Here is a 24,073-nt window from a genome sequence, read left to right on the forward strand (position 1 = left end):
AGCATGGGTCCAAGCTCCATATCCCATTAGGAGGAAGGTATGGCCCTGTATTGGGCCGTCATAGTATTGCTGATAGTCACTGAATTTTACTCTCCAATTGGCCTGTCAAACTCTGTCTCTAAACCTTACATTCCAAATAAATGGTCATCAGAAAGTAGAAAAATATAACTTTTATTCACCAAAAAAATGATATTCCTAATTCCTATTTATGTTAAATATTATGCAAAAGCGCCCGAGCAAAATTATTTAACATCCGAACAAGTAAAAAAACTCGTTTGCATTACCGACCTCCGCAAGAAATATAAGCTCAATTTGGAGCGGACATTATTAGAAAACTTTATCTGGAATATGCTGAAATAGGGTTGGCAATTCGGAAAAAAATATTATGCCAGATATTGCCCTAAGTTTATACGAGCGAATAAAGACATTCTAAACTTGGAGGGAATATTAAGTGATATGTAGAATACGTGCACGACTTCCGACGTTAAAACTTATAAGTTGAATATTTAGAGAAAGTATTTATATTTGAGTATTTTTTTATTATGATCAACTAATGAAATAGATAGTTCGTTTATCTATGGGAATATAATTTAATGATTCGTCAAAATCGATTCTTTACTTTTAGATTAGAATACCTACTATCTTTTACAACATCTATGGTCCAGTGATTTTGCCTATGTTACTTTAAAGGCTTGAGTTCAAGATCGAGCTGAAAATCGATGTATGAAAATCTTCCTTTTATCCTAATAAGTTTGAGTAAGTATAGCCCGGAAATGACAAGTTGGTAGTGTTACGAAATAGCTACGTTACGTACAGAGTTCTGGAGTTGTCAACCCTAAAAAAAGGCAAAGTAATATCAACCATATTGTACTCACACTGTTACCTAAATACGAAACAGGATTTTTTCTCTCAAAAAAACGTAATAACTGCCGTTTACGCAGGAAATGGGAGCCATTTATTTGATCAAGCATTATACTCTTTTGTTATTTTTTGTTCCAATCGAACTTTTCAAGGTATATTCATTGGTTTTTGTTAATTGAATACCATTCTATGTACCATTATATATACACTATAATTTCATTGTTCTACCTTCAGGATCTACAAAATTATGAACGAGCAGCTTGGTGGGTTCAAGCTTGATCATAATACCTATCGAAGGCCTGTGTCCCATAGAAGTTTAATACCTATCGAAGGCCTGTGTCCCATAGAAGTTTAATACCTATCGAAGGCCTGTGTCCCATAGAGGCATAACACCTATCGAAGGCCCGTGTCCCATAGTGACATAATTATTAAACGATAATATTTTAAGATTTAATGAATGTCGTAGTACGGATGTCGGGTCCGTTGTGTGACAGAGACAAAAACTCCGAGCTGAGAATTGTGACTTGAAAGAAACAAATCCAATTCTTTCAAAAATTATGCCACATTGAACACTTTAACACATATTGTAGTGCCTGATACCCAGACCACTTAGGCAAGTCAAAAACCAAAAGTAGACTATATAATGATTTATTTATTTTGCTATCATCCGCGAAAATTCGGCGAACCCATGCGACAACGTCACCCAGGTTGTTGACTCTACAACGTGCAATTGCACGTTGTAGGGTGAAACGTACGTAGAGAGTATTTTGTCGGACCTGGGTGACGTTGTCGCATGGGTTCGCCGAATTTTCGCGGATGATAGCAAAATAAATAAATCATTATATAGTCATGATGAACTTCCGCAAAGTAACGCCTGCTTCTATCCAATATTTAAAAGTAGACTAAGCATCAGAACACCACTATGTCATATTTGGCACAACTTTGTAAAATGATCCAGCCATCCACCCAGATCCAGACTTGGGTGTAGGACTCCATTACATCAACTTCATCACCCTTCTCTATTCTAGGATTTTTTCACATGAAGCGTAGACATAGGGCGGGACTTTGTAGGATTATTTCTTGAAGTTCGTGTGAATAGCCTTATGAAAATTTATTTCAGGCGATAGTCTTCCACTTACCTTCAATTGTTTTGTGCGTCAATTGTTACTATATGAAAATCTTTTAAAATAAACACTTGTTTTCCAGATACCTACACGATATATTTTTAAAAGGGTTACATAATTTTACAAGAATTAATCACTGAATATTTACTACAAAATATGTCTCGATATTTCAAACGATTAAATGTTCATTAGAAATTAAATAAGCCTTTTCTTAAAATTCATCATTCTCACAAATATTACTACAAAAAACCAAGCACAAAGGGTCAAGGACCCAATTAGCTGAGAGGCTCAGGGCGAAGGTTCCTCACTAATTAAGTAGGTATGGAGAAATTAAAATAGGAAAAACAAAAATTATGTAACTTCATTAAGGTAATTAATTATTTTAATTAAATTTGAATGGGTTGGTGATGGCACTTGATAAAACTAGTGTCTGCCAGAAATGTATCGATTTTGAAAGAAATACTTACTTTCTATCAAAATCAAAAAATATTAAAGAAATATTTCTGTAATCGTGAGCTCAAACCAAACTAGGATGATATTTCTTAATTAATGCAAATTCTATTTAATTCCCTAAACACTTTACACGGAAAAGAAAAAAAGCCTAATAGGTAAATTTGAGGCAATAAAGATCGAAATGTATTACACTCACTCTAAACAAGGTAATTCGATATTCTACTTCATCACTTGTGCGTATTGAGCAAGAGCCAGTGGACTTTTTTAAAGAAGAGATTGACAAATGGGCGTAGAACTTCATCATATCAGCCGATGGACGTCCACTGCAGGACATAGGCCTTTTGTAGGGACTTCCAAACATCACGATACTGTGCCGCCTGCATCCAGCGAATCCCTTGAAGAACTTGGAGATTTAATAATCTCTAAGTAATCGCACAACATACTCGTAAGATATTAGGATAAATATATCGAGATATATAAGATACTAACATTATATGGGTAAATTAGTCCGTCTGTCCGCCTGTTACCTTTTTACGGCTAAACCACTGAACCGATTTGGATAAAATTTGGTGTAGAGATAAATTGGACCTTAGAGCAGAGCTTAGAAATTAGTTTACTTCTTACGCTGGAAAAGTCCGTGACTCCTGTGGGATTTAAAAAAAATAGAATTCCGCGAACGGAGCTGCGTGCATTCGCGAGTAGTCCTATAAAACTGTTAGATATACGTCATGTGCTAATATTTTTAAAAAGTTATTAATCTGTAGATTTGTTTATATAATTATTGTTCATTAGCAATAATAATTATGTCTTTTTCCTGTCTTCATATTTCGCTCCAACTCTTGGCCTATAACGTATTTTTCTTTCGGTAATACCAAGAACACGTACCGAAGATATCCATCTGGTAAAGTGCGGTCGAATGACGTAATACACTTTTTTTTCCTAAAAAAAGAGGAAAATCGACTTTTGCAATTTTTTGCGCCTCGGCGATCTTTATCGATGTATTGACGCTTTTATACGTAACGACTAATCGTATTTCAGTCATCACATATGCTTTGGTAACGTCACGGTTAAGGGGCCGTTTTCAAATGCGAGATACTTTCTTTCGTAGTTCCCTTTTCGCGTTGTTTATTGACATATTATTATAATTGATTTTAAAAAAAATTAAATTTCTCAAAATATATTTGTTTTAGTCAGTGTAAATAATAATAATTGTACTTGAAATAGATGGAATCTCTCTTAAAAATTAAATTCTTCATACATATAACATAATCTCGGTGTTAAATATTTTTTTTTTACATTAAACATCAATCAATAACCTAAAGGTATGGACGTAATTTTTTCTTAACACTACTGTGGACGTAGAGTCTCACAGGCTCCTATATGCAGTCACTTTGAAAAAAAAACTGATATATGTTCGCTTTGAAAATGATTAAATATTAAATTTATGGGATTTAGCAATAAAATAACGTGCTCATAAAAATGACTTTTACTTCAAAAATTATAGAAATTTTGAAAATCAAAAATTATGGAACTTTTCAGTCTAAATCTACTTTTTAGGTAGGTATTGAAAACAGACTTATTTCTATAACAAAATGAGTCTTTTTTTCTCAAAATATAATATCAGTCTCTAAGAACGTAAAACACGTATTATCTGGTAACAAATGAATTTTTTTACAACAGTTTATTAACGTAAATTTACTGGCAATCAGTGCACAAAGGTCTAGTTGATGGTTTTTACTTACGGGATATTCATCGGGAGATGCAACTTAAACAAAAGCTACTGAGCCGCTCAATTGCGAAAAGCAGAGAGAATTAGGTAAACTAAGAAAACGAAAACATCGAGTAGCCTGTGAGACTTCACGTCCAAACTTAAGTGTTAATAACAAATTCAATTTTCTGTTTATGCATAATATAAATTAATACCTGCATTACTTATTAATTTTTTTCATTTTTAGCATCATAAACATTAAAGCTGAAGGCAAAACCTAAAGAGTTGTTAGTTATTTGTTAAGATTTTCGATAATACATTTTTTTAAATGGTTTTGTCTTTAACGATTTGTCGTAGTCGTATCGTGTGGTAAGCGTTGGTCGCGCAGTAAGCGTTGGATGTAACCCAACAACCTTTTTGCGATAAGCGACGTTCTATTTGTTACTTCGATCACTATCTGTCGGCGATGTTTGCAAACGGATTCAGTAAAAAGCGAACTGTTTGCGAGGAATCTTTGAGTCGTTGCAAACAACATCGCAGGAGGTAATGATCACTTTTATGATAGGTAATGAACTGAAAATGATTTTCATTAGGAAGGTTTGGTCATATCTGGCTCGTGGTCTGCAAGTTGTGTCATCAATCGATAGTAAATCATTGCAAAAAAAAAATAGTAAAACGATTGACTCCCTGGTTAACTCTGCAAGTTCCCGCTAACTTTGACGACAAAAAATTAGTAATATCGCATATAGCGACATATTTCAGCTTAAATAATTATAAAACAGAATTTCGATAACGACGTTAATTTAATTAATCTACGCATGAAGTATTATAGTGATCAAGTTTAAGAGCAAACACTTCTGTTTCGTCACCTTTAAACATCCTAACGACATGCTCTTTACATAACTAATGTCTAGTGGATTACGTTCTAGTTATAAGAGGGAACTTTTCCATGTGAGGAGTGAAACCTTGGTATGTTAGTATACCACTTGACGTATTACACTAACATGCGAACATTAAGATGTTTGGCAGGGAGGTAGTTTACGAGTATTTTTAGTAGACTTCTCAAAGGTACGGATTTTATCACAGTTTTGAAGGAGGTCTAAGGGCGGACGAAGTCGTGGGTATCTGTTAGATCTCTATTAGAGGAGGAAACTGCTATGCTTTAATTAAATACCACCCACATTCTGCAAGTTACCCTGTAAAGTTCACCCGTCGAAGGCCCGGGCCTTATTAGAGTACAAAACAAAATTACATGTTACGCAGTTTATAGGGTAAACGCCGAACTATGAGAGGATAGGACGCATTGTAGTAAGAGGGGATCAAAGGGGGTAAACGAGGTCGCCAGGGGGTGAAGGGGAATGGAGCGGAGTCTGTTAGATCAAATTGAGAATTGCTCACGGAATTTTACTTTATTTGCGATCTTGAAGACGGCGCGTGTAAACATGGAAGGGGATTGTTTGCCGGGTACGCCTCGTGGAGAACTTCGAAGGTTTAAGTTTAATTTTATTGAAATATACTTCAAAAACTGTCGATAGGGTGGTGAGTGACTGATATTTTTAAGTTTTACGCCAGTCCTGATAAATTTTGGATGACTAGGTTACTGGGTTTCTTTATTACATTAACTAGCGGACGCCAAATTATTTAAAACTGTATGCGTGAAATTCACAGTTTTTCACAAATCCCATCGTACATACACAAAAACTATCGCCTTTTCAATATTAGTGAGATCAGATGTCAACACGCATTGGAGCGTGGTGGGTCTAAGTTCCAAATCCCGTCTCTAGAGGATAGTCAAATAATAATAAGGGAAACCCTGATGGACCATCCAAATTATAAGTAGACATTTCCATACTATTCTTCTGTTTTTCCTAATTAAGTAAACTACAGTAGACTCGAATTCGTTAACCTGATTGATAGATCTGATTAAAGCCTTAATACTAGGTAAACTCAAACACGTCTGAAATTCAACACTCAATCTAAATCCTATTATTGCATATTGCAGTATAATTTGGTGTTCCAAAAAGGGCCAATTACTCGGGAACTCAATTTTAAGCCGATTGAGCCGTCTTTCCGTTCATCAAACTGTTAACTCGAAGCCTTATTAATGACGGCCCGCTTTGATTGCGTGACTATGTAAATTGCGCAAGATTAATTGCCGCGACTTTACTCGCGTAGGTTCGTTTCGTCACGTTTGATTAAATTTCTAATAGCTTAACGGTAGAAGAGGGACTCTTCACCGTGAGATCGTGGTTCGATCGCAGCCTGTTGAACTATTGGTGCACTCACTCCTTACAGTATTTTCCTAGTCTAGACTTGTTGGAGGGAATGGAAATATGGTCATATTTAAAAAGAAGGAGAAAGAAGATAGAAAAATTACTATACTAAGGCCATATTCGATGTTTTACAACAAACAAATAAATAATGAAGGTATGATATACAAAATATATTAACTATATCTAATCTAAGCTTATTAATCAGACTAATTTTCATTAGATTAAGTATAAGTTAATTATAGAGTCCCGTCGTCACTTGAATTTTTTTTTAATCTACAGCTGAAGGCGACTGGTTTCTTCTATGATATTAAGATCTAGGTACACAAGTTTTAACCGACTGCAGTGTGTGTGTTTTGTTTTTGAATTCTCGTCTTTCGAATTGTATTTTCGACTATAACGACATTACCTGACGTTTCAAAAGTTAATTTGTTGCTTAGTTGAAATAAATGAACTTTGATTTTAAATTTGGATTTGAGCTTATGTCTACCATAAATTTAATTTAAAACTCCGCACTTGAAATTCAAAAAGACATTTTCAAAATAGTTACAAAACCCGTTAAGAATACCAAATTGGAAAACTACAATAGTGTAGGCATTGCATTGATAGCCCGTCCGTGCGGCGCGCTAATGGGCAAAGTTTATCGCTAAATAAATCATTTTTATGTTGCGTCGGCGGCAGTGTTTTAATATATTAAGTCCTCAAATTCTTCGGAAGTTCATAATTGAGTGGGGACTGTTCGAGAAATGAATTCCTTATCAACCAACTTGGGTGATAACAAGTTTTATTGAGGTGTTCGGAAAATGGATTGCTCGGCGAATGCAATTTGTGAGGCTGTTAACGAACTTTTGCCAATTAAATTCGTTGTTTGTTTGTATAATTTGTACGATGAATGACAATTTTGTCGTTTCCCGCTGAATGCTGACAAAGGAAAATACTTTCAATGGACATTTCAAGCTGATATTGATGAATTTCTAAAGAGATTCTTTTACTACATTTAGCTTTTAAGGTTATGCCACGAAGCTGGTGATGAAAAAAAAAACATTATTTCTCGTCAATCGCTCCAAAAAAAATAATAATTAAAATCCGTTACTTTCCGTAGCAATCATAGCCAAAGGAGCTCCATTGCTTTTAGGCACTTTGAGAAGCATAAGACCTGGGTCTGAGCTTTTTATCTACTGCTTTTATAAAATAACAAAATGTTGCCTATCACAGGCTATCAAATTAAAATTTTCTAAGGAAAATAGCATAAAAATGTGTTTATTTGTAAGCAAGTTAATGTTTGACTGCGAACCCACCAGATGTTAAGTGACAATGCAGTACAATTTGTTTTGCATATTATCCTCATGGTAGTTTTTACACGGCATCATCACTGGAACGAACAATTCCTTAGTGGCATATTACTGCCGGCACAGTGGTAACTATCGATAACCGAAAGTCTACCACCAGACCTGAAAACTTGTAGGTGAGTGCAAAAACACAGCATACATAAACGCGTCACGCAGAGATCAATAGTTACAACATACTACATTCATTTTAAAAGATTTTAAAAGTATAATCAAAACTTTTGCACGATCACTATTCATAACAATTTCTATGAATGCACTGCACAATAAAAGAATAAATCTAAATTTGGTTTTGCGCGTGCAATAAAATCGTAGTTAGAATTTTAAATAATCCGCGCGTTATATTGAAAACCGGGGCCATGTCATTGGGCATGTTTCCAAAAATCCGCCTGCGCCTGTTATCTAGCTAGAGTTATCGTCAAATAAAATCTGACTGGTCTATTTTGTGGTCTCGGGTTTTTTGTGCTCGGTGGGCCGGGGTTATCGCGTTCACACCTGATCAAAAGTAACAATTTGCAAGAGTCCATTGCTCTATGTAGGATACGATGAAAATAGTTTTTCAAAAAACTAACTTTCAAACAAACTTCGAATTATTCCGGGATAAAAGCCTGTGTCAATACACAGGATAATCAATACCGAATTTCATCCAAATTGATCCTTAGATCTTTCTCCGCTCCCTTATAAGGAGGGAAGGCATATTAGTGGGCCATTCAAATAAGCTGATAATGATGAATAAAATGTAATTATCATTTGAGTTTATTATTAGGTTCGAATCCGCTCCAAGGCATGCATCTCCAACTTTTCATTGCATTTTAAGAAATTAAATACCACGTGTCAAGTAAAACATCGTGAGGAAACCTGCACACCAGAGAATTTTCTTAAGTCTCTGCGTATGTGAAGTCTGCCAATGCGCATTGGGCCAGCGTGGTGGACTGTGTCTAGGCCTAACCCCTCTTATTCTGAGAGGAGACTCGAGCTCAGCAGTAACTCGAGTCTCTAACTGTTAGTCGAATATGGGTTGATAATGATGATGGTGATGATGATGATGATGATAATGATGATTATTCGAGTAGGTATGATGTTACATGATACAGTCAGATACGAGTGGTGTTATGTTTTGATTATGTTATTGAATGAGAATAGAACAATGTGAATAGTAATAAAACGAGCAGTCGGCTATTTTTGCCGGATGCCGGCAACATTGTCGCGGAATGAAATTTGCGTGACGTAATACACTCGCATAACGTAAAACTAGCGCCGCACAGGGTTGTCGACGGAGCGAATGAAGGACTATGCAAAACATCGGGTTGATTTTTATCCCTTAGATGCTGATATCCCTTGCCTATTCAACATTTTGCGTCTTTTTTCTAACGGTAAAAGGTAAAAGGTACGGACTAGGTCTGAAATTCTGCTTGAATTTTGAAAAATGCTTTCTGAATTTTATAATTTGGATAATTTTAATTTTTTTTGAATAATGATTAGGAATTTATTAACGTTTCTTCTTAGGCCACAAGTCAAACGTGATCCTAAAAAAATAAAAATCTTTAACAAAATGATGATAAAAGACTAAACTAGCAAAATGATGATAAAAGTCCAGCGGACGGGATTCGAACCCATGACCAATTTTTTGTCATGGGTTCGAACCCCGTCCGCAGGACTATGTCGTTCACACTCCTAACACAGTGTTTACGGCTAATGAAATGGGGAACTAGGAAAAATAATGCTCACATTTAAAAGATATGGCAATTTATTTTTAAAAAGTCCATCCATGTTCAACGCTACGCATAAAATAACTTCATTCTAATAATATTAATTAAAATAGTTGAATGTACAACCCTAACACACGTTCGCATTTCCACCTATTTCAGTGCCGCTATTACCTGCGCCAACAAGGGAGAGGCGCATAAAGTTTTGCGCGAACCCCTGCGCGTAGACAAAAGAAATTTTATAACCAGGAATGGGATTTGTGGCAACCCTAATTTATTTGTCTATTGAGCTAGCGTAACGACCCTCGTTAGGAGAGGAAAGTTAATTTTTTAGATAATTAAGTATCATGCAGAGTAACTTTGTTATTCCATACCAGATTTTTTATTCAACATTATTTTTAACTTATAGTTGACGGAATTAGCAGACGAATGGGAGGCGTCCACTGATCCGCATCGTACGTATCGTGCCCCGCTCATTCCCACTTCAGCTTCACGACACATTGAGCTATGTCAGTGAATTTGGTTCTTCTGCCGATATCTTCATTTTTGATTCGACCACGCAGAAATTCTCCTAGCATAACTCGTTCCATCGCCCGCTTTGTGACTTTAATTCTCTTATGAGGCCTATAGTTAGCGACCAATTCTCGGACCAACAGCAAAAAACCCAATAATTGCAATCCTAATTTAATTGTCGACCCAGGACTCACATCCAAAATTTCTAGATATTACTTAGCTGAACAGATTAACATGAATTGATGAAAGATCAGATAAGGATCTACTGATAATTAATTACTCTCTACAAAGGCTATACTCAAGAGACCTTAGACCGAGTATTTCTCTATAATATCTACGAACGTCAATATTTTTCTCAGCTAGAGCTCGCGCTGTATTTTTTGTCTCCGTTTTGTAGGTCAAGGGCAAATTAAGACCCGAGGGGCTTGATACTCATTTGAAGGGATTTCACGGAAAATTCGAAAGACACTTCTTTAATACTTTAATCGCGTCACTGCAAGTTCAACGCATACTTATTTGAGCTTTAAGATAAGATAAGATAAATATACTTTATTTGCACACCACAAATTAGGAAGACATCAGCATACAAAAGGCGGCCTTATCGCTAAGTAGCGATTTCTTCCAGGCAACCTTCGGTTTAGGAAAACTTAAGGACATCAGCAGGTGGCGTAAAACAAAAATAACCATAGTATTAGTAATACACACACATACAAATAATTTACATCCTAATACATACACAATATTACACAAATACCTACAATAATTGACGGCCGCGTGGCGCAGTGGGTAGTGGCCCTGCTTTCTGCATCCACGGCCGTGGGTTCGATTCCCACAACTGGAAAATATTTGTGTGATGAGCATGAGTGTTTTCCAGTGTCTGTGTGTATTTATACATTATATAAGTATTTATATGTAGTATATAATTGTATATGAATATTATAATATCAACTATCTTAGCACCCATAACACAAGCTACTCTGTATGCTTACTTTGGGGCTAGATAGTAATGTGTGTATTGTTTAAGTATATTTATAATGAATAAAATACATATCAAAATATACTAATAAATACATTATATTGAAGAGAAATAATATATACAGATCGTCTTTACTGCACCAGATAATGAGTCTATACGGCATTTTTAAAAATGTCCAGTGTCTTTGATTGCCGTATGTTTAAAGCTTTATACTTTATAAGTAGGTATAGATGGTTTACCTGATGATATAAGTGGTATAAACATCTATGTACCTATAGCAGAAAGGGCAGTGTTATTTGACCCCCACTAGATGGACCGATGGACGATGACGTCAAGCAGTTTGTAGGGAGCCGCTGTTAGCTGTGCCTCACGATTCTGATGTGAAGTCCATACAAGCAGTGGCGTGCAAAAGGTTGTTAACTAGGGTAGGCATTATACATCAAATTGTCCAAATGTGACATTCCTCTTGTAATCCAGGTTCGTAGTGATTTCTCAGGGTAGGCAGTACATTTTTGCACACTATAAAGTGCACGCTATAGAGGCCTATATCCAGCAGTGGACGTCCATCGCATCGACTGATGGATGATGATGATGTTTATGAAGAGGTAGGTATAGTAGAACCTGTTTTGCTAGACATGCATGTTAGGAACTACAATGCAATTTACTGCAATGATGCCTGGCAACAGAAATATGCATGGTGGTAGTTCTAATATATTGGGTCATTAAAATAGGGTGATATTAATTATGACTTCATTTGTCTACATAACTACGTCAAATTTTCACACTGATTCCAATTAGTTGAATTAATAATAATAATTGTTAATAACCAATTTACCTACAGTTACGTACCTAAGTTGAATATTGAATCCTAATATTTCATAATACAACGTCAAGTAACAAAACTCCTCCATTAAAAGCGATCCAAAAGAATATCAGCCCAAACAAACCCCAGCGTTCCCTCATTAATCCCTCATTAATGAAAATCCAAAATTTTTCGTCGTCTGCGTCATTATATCAAAAACCCTCCAATCTTTTTTCGCCGGAAACTTTTAAATTGGTAAAAATGTTGTCGCTAATTAAGTGAGTGCGATAGAAATGAGAGAATTTCCTATTGTGATAAATATGAACTTATTTCAAGATAAAATTATTATTTTTTGTAGATTCATAGAATAATTACGCTGTTTTTTTGTGATTTTATTATTTTATCATCATTATCAGTCTATTTTAATGGCGCACAGACAGGAAGTGTCTTTACACCCGCCATACTGCTTCAATGCAGGCTGGCGGACTTAGGTTATTAATTAACGTTCGACTTTGTAACGATCACTATCAGAAGGGCTATTCTGTAACGATGTTTTGTATAGCTCGCAAGTGAAAGTTTCGAATTCACCTCTATCTCTCTCTGTCTAACACGATACTATAGAAAGATATAGATTGAGGTGCATTCGAAACTCGCACTTGCGAGTTATACAAAGCATAGTCACAGAATAGCCTCTAATAGAATAGAAATCTGTTAATGATGATTGAATACCCAGCTGAACTCTCTGAGGCACGGGAGTGTAATTCGATCAACTTCCCTAAAATAGGCTACTTTACTTTACAACTGCCAAACTCAACCATGGACTCGACCCATGGACCTGTTGATAGGCTACCTAAAAGACAAGATAGAAACTAAAAGACAAGAATGGGGTCTAAAAGACAGTTATTATTTTTTTTAGTTTAAACAGCTTACATTTAATAATTAAACGTATTTATATCAATTAATTATTTTATACAATAATCGTACCAAAGCTAAATGCCACTATAACAAAAAACTTGACTCTGTTGCACAATTTTTTTTTAAATATACGCCTTTTAATTCCTCAGTGGAGTTTATAAAGCTTAAAATTAAGGTTGTTATACAAGTGTCTCTCTTATTTTACGTGTAATCCGTTCAAATTCGAATTAAGCTCGGATGCCGGGGCCTTAATCAGCCTTTGACCCAAAATAAAGGAGAAAAAATTGTGTTCTTCGCGTAAATCCCCTTAAGTAGGAACCTTTTTGAATATTATAATATAAAGAAATTAAGTATTAAGGTTATTTATGTAGGTACTATGCTTATTTTTGCTGTAATTTTCTGTTGGATCTGGATCACGTTGTCGTTAGGATTTATCAGTTTTTCACGGAGAATAGCAAAATAACCAATAATTCACTATTTACTTCGAGCATAACTCGCTCCACTGTTCGCCGAGTGACTCATAATTATCAACCCATATTCGGTTCATTGCTGAGCTCGAGTTTACTCTAAGAATGAGAGGGGTTAGGTCAATAGTCCACCACGCTGGCAAAATGCGCTTTGGCCAGCGTGATGGACTATATAGTTCGCGAACTATTGACTTTATAGTTAGCGAACAGTATATAAATCCATACGGATCCAAGACTTGGTCTGTAATTATAGTCGCTAATTATATACACATGAAGATAAAAGTTTTCAAACAGTCCTTGTTGCTATTGACGACATATGGTTCCGATACTTGCGAGTTAACTAAGGGCCTCATAAAATGCTCAGAATCACACAGCGGGTGATGGAACGAGCTATGCTAAGAGTATCTCTGCATGATCGAATCATAAATGAGAAGATCCGCAGAAGAACCAAAAACACCGACATACGAGTAGCTCAAGCAGTCGCGAAGCTGAAATGGCGGGGCAGGGCACATAGTTCTGATGGACGTTGGGGTCCCAAGGTGCTGGAATGGCAACTCCACACTAGAAAGCGCAGTGTTGGTCGACCCACCACCAGATGGACTGACGACATCAAGCGAGTCGCAGAGATTCGCTGGATGCAGGAGGCTCGGGGATGTTTGGAATTTCCTACAAAAAAAAAATTCCTGCAGTGGACGTCTATCGGCCGATATGATGATGATGATGAAGTATATACAAGAATTGCTCTTTAATAATTCAGATAACGGACTAATATTTGCGATAACCGGACCTTACTAATTTTATGAAGGCTGAAAATTAGCCCATGCTCCTTACATACGTAAGTACGGTAGGCAATTATGGTGTTTGCAATGTGGTGGCTTTGGGAGCTAACAGGTTTCAAGACTCAACCGTTCATGTAAAAAGTGTATTTTATTATTTTCCTGAGCGTAATATGAAAAATCATGTCCCCAGTCACAACCCTTTGAAAAACACTGTTAAAAATCACACTCTTAGGTTCCCTAGAGAAGAGTTTCCACGAAGCTAAGTCTCTGACGATTGGAGACATGAGTCCTCATGATATCCCGTAGAATATATTTATAAAATCACGTTTTTAGTGGGACAATTGGGGACTTTCTATACCTTCCAAAGTCAGCACAGTCTAAACTACATAATTGGCTACCGTACTTATCTAAGGTAAGACTGACAAACTTAACGAGGTACGTCTAGCTACCGCAGGCTCCAGTTCTTTATAGTGAATCCTGAGATGTTCATGAGATTTTATGCAAAGAGTCAAGCGGTCCGTAGGATCACGAGCTCCTCGACTGTAGTGATCCCGTACTCGTGCCATAAATTAAACGTCTTTTACTACCCGCTGATGTACCGCATCTCATCTAATCTCTCTCGAGGGACTCTCAACTCGAGCACAAGGAATCCTTAGAGTCGGGAATGCTTTCTTATGACTAAAAATTTGTATGAATTCATAAAATTGGAAGTATTTTATTTTAAACGTAATTTATGATCTACGGGTACGTCTGACCGAGTTACTCTATTATTTTTGTGATATCCTAATTTATATTTTTGGATTGGATTCGAAGTAATAACAAATCCATTCATAAAGACCTTTTTTTTTTTAATATAACATTGACTTTGTCGTTTTTTTTATTCATGACACATCCTTAGTATGATTTGTACAAAATTATGGATAGATTATATTATTTTATAATTATATTTTGTAGTCACTTAAACACCTGGGTTTAAGTGACTACAAAAGCATTGTACTAAAACCGGTAATATAATTATTTATTGGCAACATTAATTTTAATTCCGTAACTTACTGTAAATAAATAAATATATACCTACGTACTCTTTGCTGTGACTTCATTCTCATAGAGAAGTTTATTATCCCTCCTTTTAATATTCTTTTTTGTTGTCTCTATAAACGTGTCTTTTAAGTTTAATTATGGATTTTTCTATGCATAAATTAAATGCAAACATTCAATCTAAACTGCCACATAGTACATTTTTGTAGGGAATGAATATCGGCAAGGCGATATTGTAAAAACAAAACAGTGTCCATACAATATTTCGCTTTTATCTACAGCCGCTTGTCAATAAATACTATGGAATTTTATAGCCGTTACACTAAAAGTAAATTAAATCTACAGCTAATATTATGAGTACAAGTATGTGCCTTCGTTTAATCTAATCTCACTCGAAGGATCGTTACTTCTAGCACAATGAATGGAATGGAGAAGCCTTTTTGTAACTAGAAAACTTTTTATATGAATTTATAAAGTTCAATTTAAGCGCATTTTATGAGCTAGCTGATATTATGTGCCTTCATTTAGTATAATTTTGCTCAAGAGACTGTAGAGTTGACTGCAGAGGAATGTATGCAGTGGAGTTACTTTCTTGACTAAAAATCTTTCATAAAAGAATTATTAAGTTTAGAGCCGTTTGATCTTGCGATTATGGCATAAATTAAACTTCTTTCATCAAATCTCTCAAGGGCTCTTTCGGAGAACATAGAAATCTATGAAGCGGACATTGTCTTATTATCCAAAAATCTTAGTATAAGTAAAAACTATCACTTATTACAGTAACACTTTTAACGGGATGCAAAGAACGTGGCCAGCTATATGCTGTCATGCGTTTATCAAACTGAGATGTAAGTGCTAAGGCCTCTTATGCTTGAAATTATTCCAACAACCACAACCCTTACTTGGTGGCAGAAGAGTATTTCGAAAGAGTAGTCAAATGAGTTTTATCACAAAATCTCTACTAAAGATATCTTCTTCATAATCTGTAACAAGCTACTAATGTATATTTATTTTTGGTAAATTAGGAAGTATAAAGTATTTGGTAAAAAGTGCTAAAGTTCCTTGTGTTTTTAACACTAATTATAGAAAATCAGCTTAGGTAATAATAAGTGGTATAACAATCATAAGAAGCTTTCACTTAACTGCTGGATCAAGAGTCGGATACAGAAGGGAGTGATTCTTGAGACGACGCGTATTGTGAGGAGGTTCCTCACCCTGACCACCGGTTGCTTGGACACTCAAATGTCCTGCAACGGATGGGCTTTTAATAGTGTTTGGTATTATATCTTTATATTAACAGTGTTAAAAAAAAATTAGACAAATAAATAAATGAGAGTTTTTTTAAAGTGGTACAAGATCCTTTCGAGTTTTTGCAGAATAACACTTGTACAACATTAGGTACAAGCAATGTAAGAACTCTGGGAAGCAGTAACGCCGCTCAAGCATGTACATGAGGCTCAATTTGAAGGGACTTTATAACTCATATCAGGCGTGACCTCGGTTATCTGCACGCTAAATTTTCCTCCCGAAAGCCTCCGCCGCGGGTATTTATGGACCTTATTCAGTTACGCTTCATTTGAGCGAGTTTACGAGTTTGTTTTAACCACGATAGGCCTGATAGATAGGGCTTTGCGCCTTCAATTTAAATGCCTTTAGTTACATAGCCTTGTTGGTTCAGTAGTTAACCTACTCGTATGTGGCCTCAGATCACGAGTTTTTTAGTACGAGTCTTGTGTTGATCTCTAAATCATTGAGCTTTTGTTCTTTTGCGAAAATATTTTTATCAGTAAAAAATCTCAGTCTGGATTCAAGAAGTTTGTATTGTTATGACCGAGCATTGGAGCGTGTTAAGGTGTCATCTCCCTATACTGACGTTATGACTAAGATCTGATTGTCACAGAATCAAATGGATCAGAATCAACTTGAGCCCAATTTGCACATCCTAATACGAGTATAACACTAATATGGTAGTAGTTTCTTCTTTTTGTTTTTTTAATTGTTTTGATTCCGTTTAGCGGTTACGGACCCTGCAGGTTTTTCTGTAGAACCTACATATGTATTGGGGTAAGAAGATCGGTAGCTAGACGGTTTTTGACCATTTTTTTAACGCGTAAATTCGTAACAAGTCTGTAAACTTCTCATTTATACTATATATAATATTATATAGTAAGTAATAAATATACAGAACCAAGTAGTGATTAATTACTCAAAACGAAGTTAATCAGTGAACACTTTATACGCACGAATGATTTTTGTAAATGTGACCAATGTACAGATTTATTTATGGGCCCCGGAAAAAGCGATAAATCATTTTATACGTCACATGATGTTAATTTTATGACCCAACACTGTGCCACGTTCCGACCACTTTCAGTTTTTAACAACATGCTGGTATGACGGCTTGATACTACTAGCTGGGGGACTGATGAGGAGATTTTTGAATCTACTACAGCGCAAATTATAAAGCTAAGGAAGGAAATTATTTTAACAATAAATTATAATATGAACACAGTTAAAATATATTTAATACAAATAGACGAAAGAGCACAAGCTAGATTGACAATCTGGTATAAACTGTTGTAGTTGTCCCTATCGCTCCCTACTAACACGCTACATTAGATAGAGACGAATGCAGAACCCCCACTGTCAACTTAGGCAAACATTATTACAGGATATAGCACGATTGCTCCAATATGTTTTGTGACGAACTAATCGTCAGTGTGCTAAGTAATTGGACTAGAACACTGAACCTTTTGATAAGAAGTCTTACACTAATCACTAGACCACCGAGACATATCTTATTATTATATAGCTTCATCATCATCATTATCAACTCATAATCGGCTCACATCTGAGCTCGAGTCTCCTCTCAGAATGAGAGGGGTTAGGCCAATTTAGTCCACCACGCTGCGCTGACCCAATGCGGATCGGCAGACTTCACACACGCAGAAAATTAGGAAAATACTCTGGTATTCAGATTTCCTCACGATATTATTCCTTCACCGTTTGAGAAACGTGATACTGTGCAAGTAAGCTACATAAAATAGCTTACTTGCACAGTATTCTTATTTAAGTGGCAAACGCTACAGCATTTTGTGTACACAAATTTTATAAAAAAAGGGTAAAGCGATTTATTTTGAGCCCCGAGCGAGTAGGTAATAAATCATTTCGCATGATACATACATGACGCGAGTTTTATGGTCACAATTCTAAATTCGCAAACTCGAGATAAAGTTTTATATCCAAATGTTTCATAATTTCGGGACTTCGTAAAACTGCGTGTTTTTTTTATTAAATGATAAAATACAAGTAAGATTTTGTAGATTTATTTATTCAGAATTTTTTGTGGGAATAATAGGATAGTAAAATAATTGTTCCATGCTTTGTGTAATATAATAATAATATGATTTATAATTAAAATCCATAACAATTATTAGGGTTACGTCCACTTTTCATGACACCAATTCTTAACCACGATCTCACCTGATAGTACTCGTAAGTCTAATTGCTTAAATGGAACAAACTTGCTTAGAATATGCATTTCGCTGTCTTGTTTTAAACATGCTTAGGTAATTAAAGCATCATCACGAAATATATGCTTTGGAAGATAGTCCCATAACCTGCTGAAGAGAAATGAAGATGGCTTATAAAAACGCTATATAGAAGTTCTATAGATATCATTGACAAAGGGATGGAATCCCCGATTTTGAAAAATTGTTTATTATATAGATGATTGACAAAGGGATGGAATCTCCACCCGATTTTGTAATAAGAGTAAATAAAAAATGTTTATTATATAGATTTGGTTTCGCAACAGATTTTATTTGTTTGCAAAATATGTAACACTTGATATAACTTCGTATTCCGCCGTAAGTGGTAAAAATGGTATTGAATAGAGGTAATCAGCGAACACTTTACACGCACGGACGGTTTTTAGCGAACGTGACCGTGGATAGGGATTTATATACGTGGATAGAGATTTATATACGTGGATAGGGATTTATTTGTGGCTCCGATCCCGAATACGCGATAAATCATTTTATGCGATACATGACGCGAATTTTATTGATACAAAGTCGGCCAGGAATTTATTGTTACGATAAAATTTCATAATAAAAATCGACTCTCAATTTAGATACTGGACCATCAAAATATTTGTATATTTTTTTTGTATACACTAATAGTTTAATAGAAGCAAACAGTAACTGCTTATTATGTAAAATAAGAAAATCAATGAGCTGTGTTATTCACGAATATTTAATGAATACTGATGAAACTATGCGATAGAGATAAAAAACTTCAATGTATCCCTCCATAACACAACCAATGTTTCATTAGCCTGTAGTGACCAGACCTTCGTTATTTCACCAATGATTAAACTTTGTCAGTCAATAATATCATTTTAAGTAAGTTAGACAACTATGGATACACAATGATAGCATAGGAACGTCGAAGATTTTAAAACTCTAGATTCTTTAAGTGTAAAACTCTAAATGTGTAGGTAATGTTTTATGTGTTTTATACCAGATAAATATATCATGATAGAGTAACTTCATGACAAAAATTGCTAGAGCTCCTTATGGTTTGATATACGAGTATTTACAGGTGCATTTGTAAGGGGAGCAATGGCATTAAGTGACTGCTTTGATTTCTCATATTACACCAAGATAATTATGGATAATTATCTTGGTAAAATATAAAATAACACATAGGTGAGGCACAGGTACCTGTAATGACACCGGCAATCGGAGGCCTAGGTATTTCAATGCCAATGCTGCGGGAGCCGATATTAAAAGAAAAGTCGAGATAAAAGTTACTAACTTAATAGCCTAAAGTTCTAACTTCAACAGCCTAAAGTCGAAATGATGTTTAACGTGGTGAAAGATCAACTTAATGGTTTAATTAAAAAAGTTTGCAACATATTAAAAAAGTTTCTGCTTTCTTGTAGACGAGTGGGTATATTGTGTGTATTTGGTGAACAGTTGAACGGTTTCAATGTAATTAATATTAAACATAATATTAAAGACGCGTGTATAAGCTCTTCTCGGACCAAGACGCGTTTAGAATCCTCGTAACTTTAATTTTAAGTTTTCAACTTTAATTATCACCATTAAATCATGACATAACTTGTCGTTTCAAAAGTGCTTCTAAAGTAGGTCTAAATAAAATAAATGAATTTTGAGTTTTCGATTGAGAGTGAGAATTGCCTCCGTGATCTAGTGTTTAACCTACGAGGCTTCGGATCACGAGGGTCCGTGTTCGAGTCCTTGGTCAGGTTGTCTGAGCTTTTTCTCTAAAAAAATCAGTACAAATCTGCTCTGAGTTGGGAAGTTTGTGGTTGAAAAGGTGTCATGGAGCTAAAATCTACCACGCTGCTCTAATGCGGGTTGGCAGGCTTAAAGTATTAGGTAATATTTAATTCAGTATCAGAGGTATCTTTACCTATAGTGCAGGAGGTGCGTTGCACCCGGGCGCCGCGATCCCAGGGGCGCCCGAATGCCACTCGAGCGTGGGATAAGATGACTTATCGTAACCTCAATTAGAAAATACTCCTGTATGCATACCTACATTATGCATGGAATCTAGAGCTCTTCCTACAAAAATAGATATAATAATAGAAATAGACATATCTATTGGTATTAATAGGCTAAATGAAACAAATAGGTAACTACTTACAAGGTGTTTGTTTGCTATAGAAACAGTTTGTGGTAACTTGAAGTTTTGTTTGTACATATTATATTTTAATAGTGCTCAGCACGCTTAAGTACCTACAAAAGGGCGCTAGGGTGATGGTTGCACCCGGGCGCTACGTGAACTAGAGACGCCTCTGTTCAGTGTCATCCACAATAATTTGTTAATGATAATGAACCAACAGCTTAACGCATTCCTCAAAGCACGGAGGTATCACTATCAAAGTAATTCCGAGCTGAGAATCTTTATTGATTTATTAGAATAAAAATTTGGTACAACGGACATTATACGGATATCTTGAGTGTAAGTAAGCTCTGTAGAGATACTGCATCTTTTGTTCAATCTACGCTAATTCTATGTTAAAGCATATAGAATCACAGTTTACAATGCATGACTTACTAGTTGTTATACCTAATAGGGCATAGAATATCCGTATCTACAGACAGCATTATACCACATTGACTGTTTCTGAATAAAGTTATAAATTAAAAGATTAATATATATGGGTAATGGGTATACTAATCTTATATTTTATAACTTTGAAGTTAAAAGTTCTCATAAAATCAGCAAACTGCGTTAAAGTTCCTTTAAATTTAAAATAACGCCTCTAACGCTTTGCTTTTTATATTAAGTCCTACGTTCAACACACGATCGCTAATTTTTAGTAGATGGTACAATGACGTACCTAGGACGCAGTGGCGAGGAATGGAATTTTGACGAAGATAAGCCTTCCCAAAGAAACTGTGCGGTTAACGGTGTAAGAATAGGGCCGCTCCATATCTTCCCGTGGAGGTCGTAATAGGAGACTAAGGGAAAACAGATTAAACGGTAAAAGTGTTACCCACATTCTGACAAAGGCCCCACTACTAATGAGATGCCCATTGAACCAAAAGGTGGTGGTTCGAAAAACCCACCTAACTGAGAATTCTCAAGGACGGTTTACATTAGGCAGTCGGCCAGTCATAAAATAACTAGCCAAACCATTATAATTTTTCCGACCCCACTTAAGTGGTATAAGGGAAAGGAGATGATTATGAAGCATTCCCAAAGAAAATGAAATTCTTGCGCTTGATGATACATACCTCGGTTTCACATACATCTATACATACGAATATTCATTTCAATAATGAATATGTATCTATGGATTTTTAAAAGGAAACCTGGCGGGAATCGGCCTGTACAGACTCTTCGCCTCTGCTAGGTAGAGATTCTACGTGCCGGTACGAAATACAGTCCACGATATTTATGGGTCTAATAAACCATACTTAATATTTAATGACTCAGCAGTGATAAAAAGGTACCTATTCATATTTTAGAAACAAACATGACGTCATAAAGTAATTGCAATTTTTCTCATAATTATAAATCTTTAATTTAACATTAATTAAACTTTGAAAGAGGTAGGTATATCGCAATAAACTTATGTTTCTTTTTTATTTATTAGATTACAGATAACTATTTATACTATTTAGTCATTATCATACCTAATTAAAACAAAATAGTTATAATATATTTCCAAAATAATTAATTTCAATAATTTCAATTAATAATATTGAAAAATAAAATTTATATAAATAATAACTTATTTACTGAGGTATCTGTGTATAGTTTAAGAAATAGCGACAAAAATAACTGACTAATATAATATAATATTATACTCTAACGAAAAAAAAAACAAATTTAATTGAAGAAAGCGCATAATTAATTACATCAAAGAGTTAATTAAATTAATCACTAACGCATGAGCAATGGTTTCAAAACAGAAAATTTTAAAATAACGACCTACCTACTCACTTACTTTTTAACTAGGCCAAATTTTTCCCGCAAAATATTTGACGAAAAAAGGTTTTAAACAATTTTTTAGTTATTTTCAAATCAACATAGGATTAATTGGATCTTCTTTTTAAAATTTAAGTACGTAGCAATGTGGTAGACATAGAAGAAGAGGTCCTTATACATTTATTTGGCTTGCGAATTTTAATAAAACATTTGTAATAAAAACATGGTTAATAACAGTTTTTAAAATTGTACAAAAAAAAAAACAACTTACAAGTTAGCATTTTTTTTTTGCAAATATATATTTATATGTACTTACAAATACGTCGCTTGATGTATTTTCTCGTGTTTGTCAGTACGTTATGATATGACGAAACTTACGTCATAAAATCCAAGCACACACAGCACAGCACACACAGAGCACACACAGACACACACGGGCTCGCGGCGACGGCCGGCGCGCGACTGCGGCGCGGGCGACAGGGGCGCCGCGTCCGCCCAGGCACGCAGTTAGGGCGGGCGGCGGAACGCTGTTAGAGCACTAGCATTAGGCTTTTCAATTAGTATGTTTTAACTTTATTATATGAATCAAAGTATTGACAGTTTATTGTAGTAGGAACTTTTGAAATCGTCCGCCAGGCACGCAGAGTTAGGGCGGTGAAACATGGTGGTAAACATTAAAATCTGTTAAACTAGCATTATGTTACTTTATTTAATTTATTTACGTAAATTAAAGTATTTATCGTCAGTTTGTATGTAGTCTAAGATGGAGGACGGGTATATAGATATACTTATACCATACCTATACATACCTTATACCATAGCTCTTCTTCGGCTATTCAGTTCGGTTTCTACGCGGCATATCTGAACGTTATATTACTTGGTGGTAGGGATAAACTAGCCTTTATTAAATATTAAACTTCATTATAAATACCAAAGTAATTACTTATCGTCAGTTTAGTATAGAAAGAACTCTTTGAGGATAACCGCCCAGATACACAGAAGTAGGGCGGGCGGCTGAACGCGCTATTAAAAAACTAGCTTTGTGTTTTCTTTTTATTAGTATGTTTTAACGGTGACAAAAACGGGTTTACTTTTTAAACGACTTTCAAAAAGGAGAAGGAAATTGTCTTATTTTATCACCGTGCTTAATTTTTGGTAAGTACATTTATAATCTTAGTGTCTCTGATTTTCGCTCACGTAACTGTCGATCCCTTGAAAAGTTGTGCAACAGTTTTTATCCGTTCTGGCGTAATTAAGTATTAAGTAACACACATTCATCCAGCTTCATCCCTCCTTTGAAATTTTCGTAAAAGTTGGATATTTAAAAATGTATGTATGTAACATACTCGTACATTATTATTGTTAAACAATTATAAATGATTCCGAAATAACTTAACATATTTCTCGTAAACCATCGCATAGTACGAACATCTTAAATCTTCAACTACTCGAGAAAATGTTAAATGTCTTACCCTACTCCGATTTAAGGGAAGGAAATGAATTTCAAAGGGATCACCAGAATTCCTTGATTCTCACTAAATATTTACAGTGATGTTTAATAATGTAAACAGAGTTGAAGTAATAGATTGAGAGCCTGTATCAGTCAGACCTTCGGCATTTTATAAAACCTGTCCCTGTAGCCAAG

The 24,073-nt window shown here is 35.3% G+C and overlaps 1 protein-coding gene across 2 annotated transcripts in view; it reads right to left on the reverse strand.

The window, feature by feature from the left end:
- LOC112051482 (zwei Ig domain protein zig-8-like) overlaps window positions 1-22,995 on the reverse strand; it is a 170,459-nt gene extending 147,464 nt beyond the window's left edge. For both annotated transcript variants that reach the window (XM_052887703.1, XM_052887702.1), the window contains exon 1: window positions 22,745-22,995. The gene's annotated coding sequence lies outside the window, so the exon portion shown is untranslated. The remainder of the gene's footprint in view (window positions 1-22,744) is intronic.
- Between the last annotated feature and the right edge of the window lie 1,078 nt (window positions 22,996-24,073).

The sequence above is a fragment of the Bicyclus anynana genome, chromosome 20, assembly GCF_947172395.1.
Source record: "Bicyclus anynana chromosome 20, ilBicAnyn1.1, whole genome shotgun sequence".
Taxonomy (NCBI): domain Eukaryota; kingdom Metazoa; phylum Arthropoda; class Insecta; order Lepidoptera; family Nymphalidae; genus Bicyclus; species Bicyclus anynana.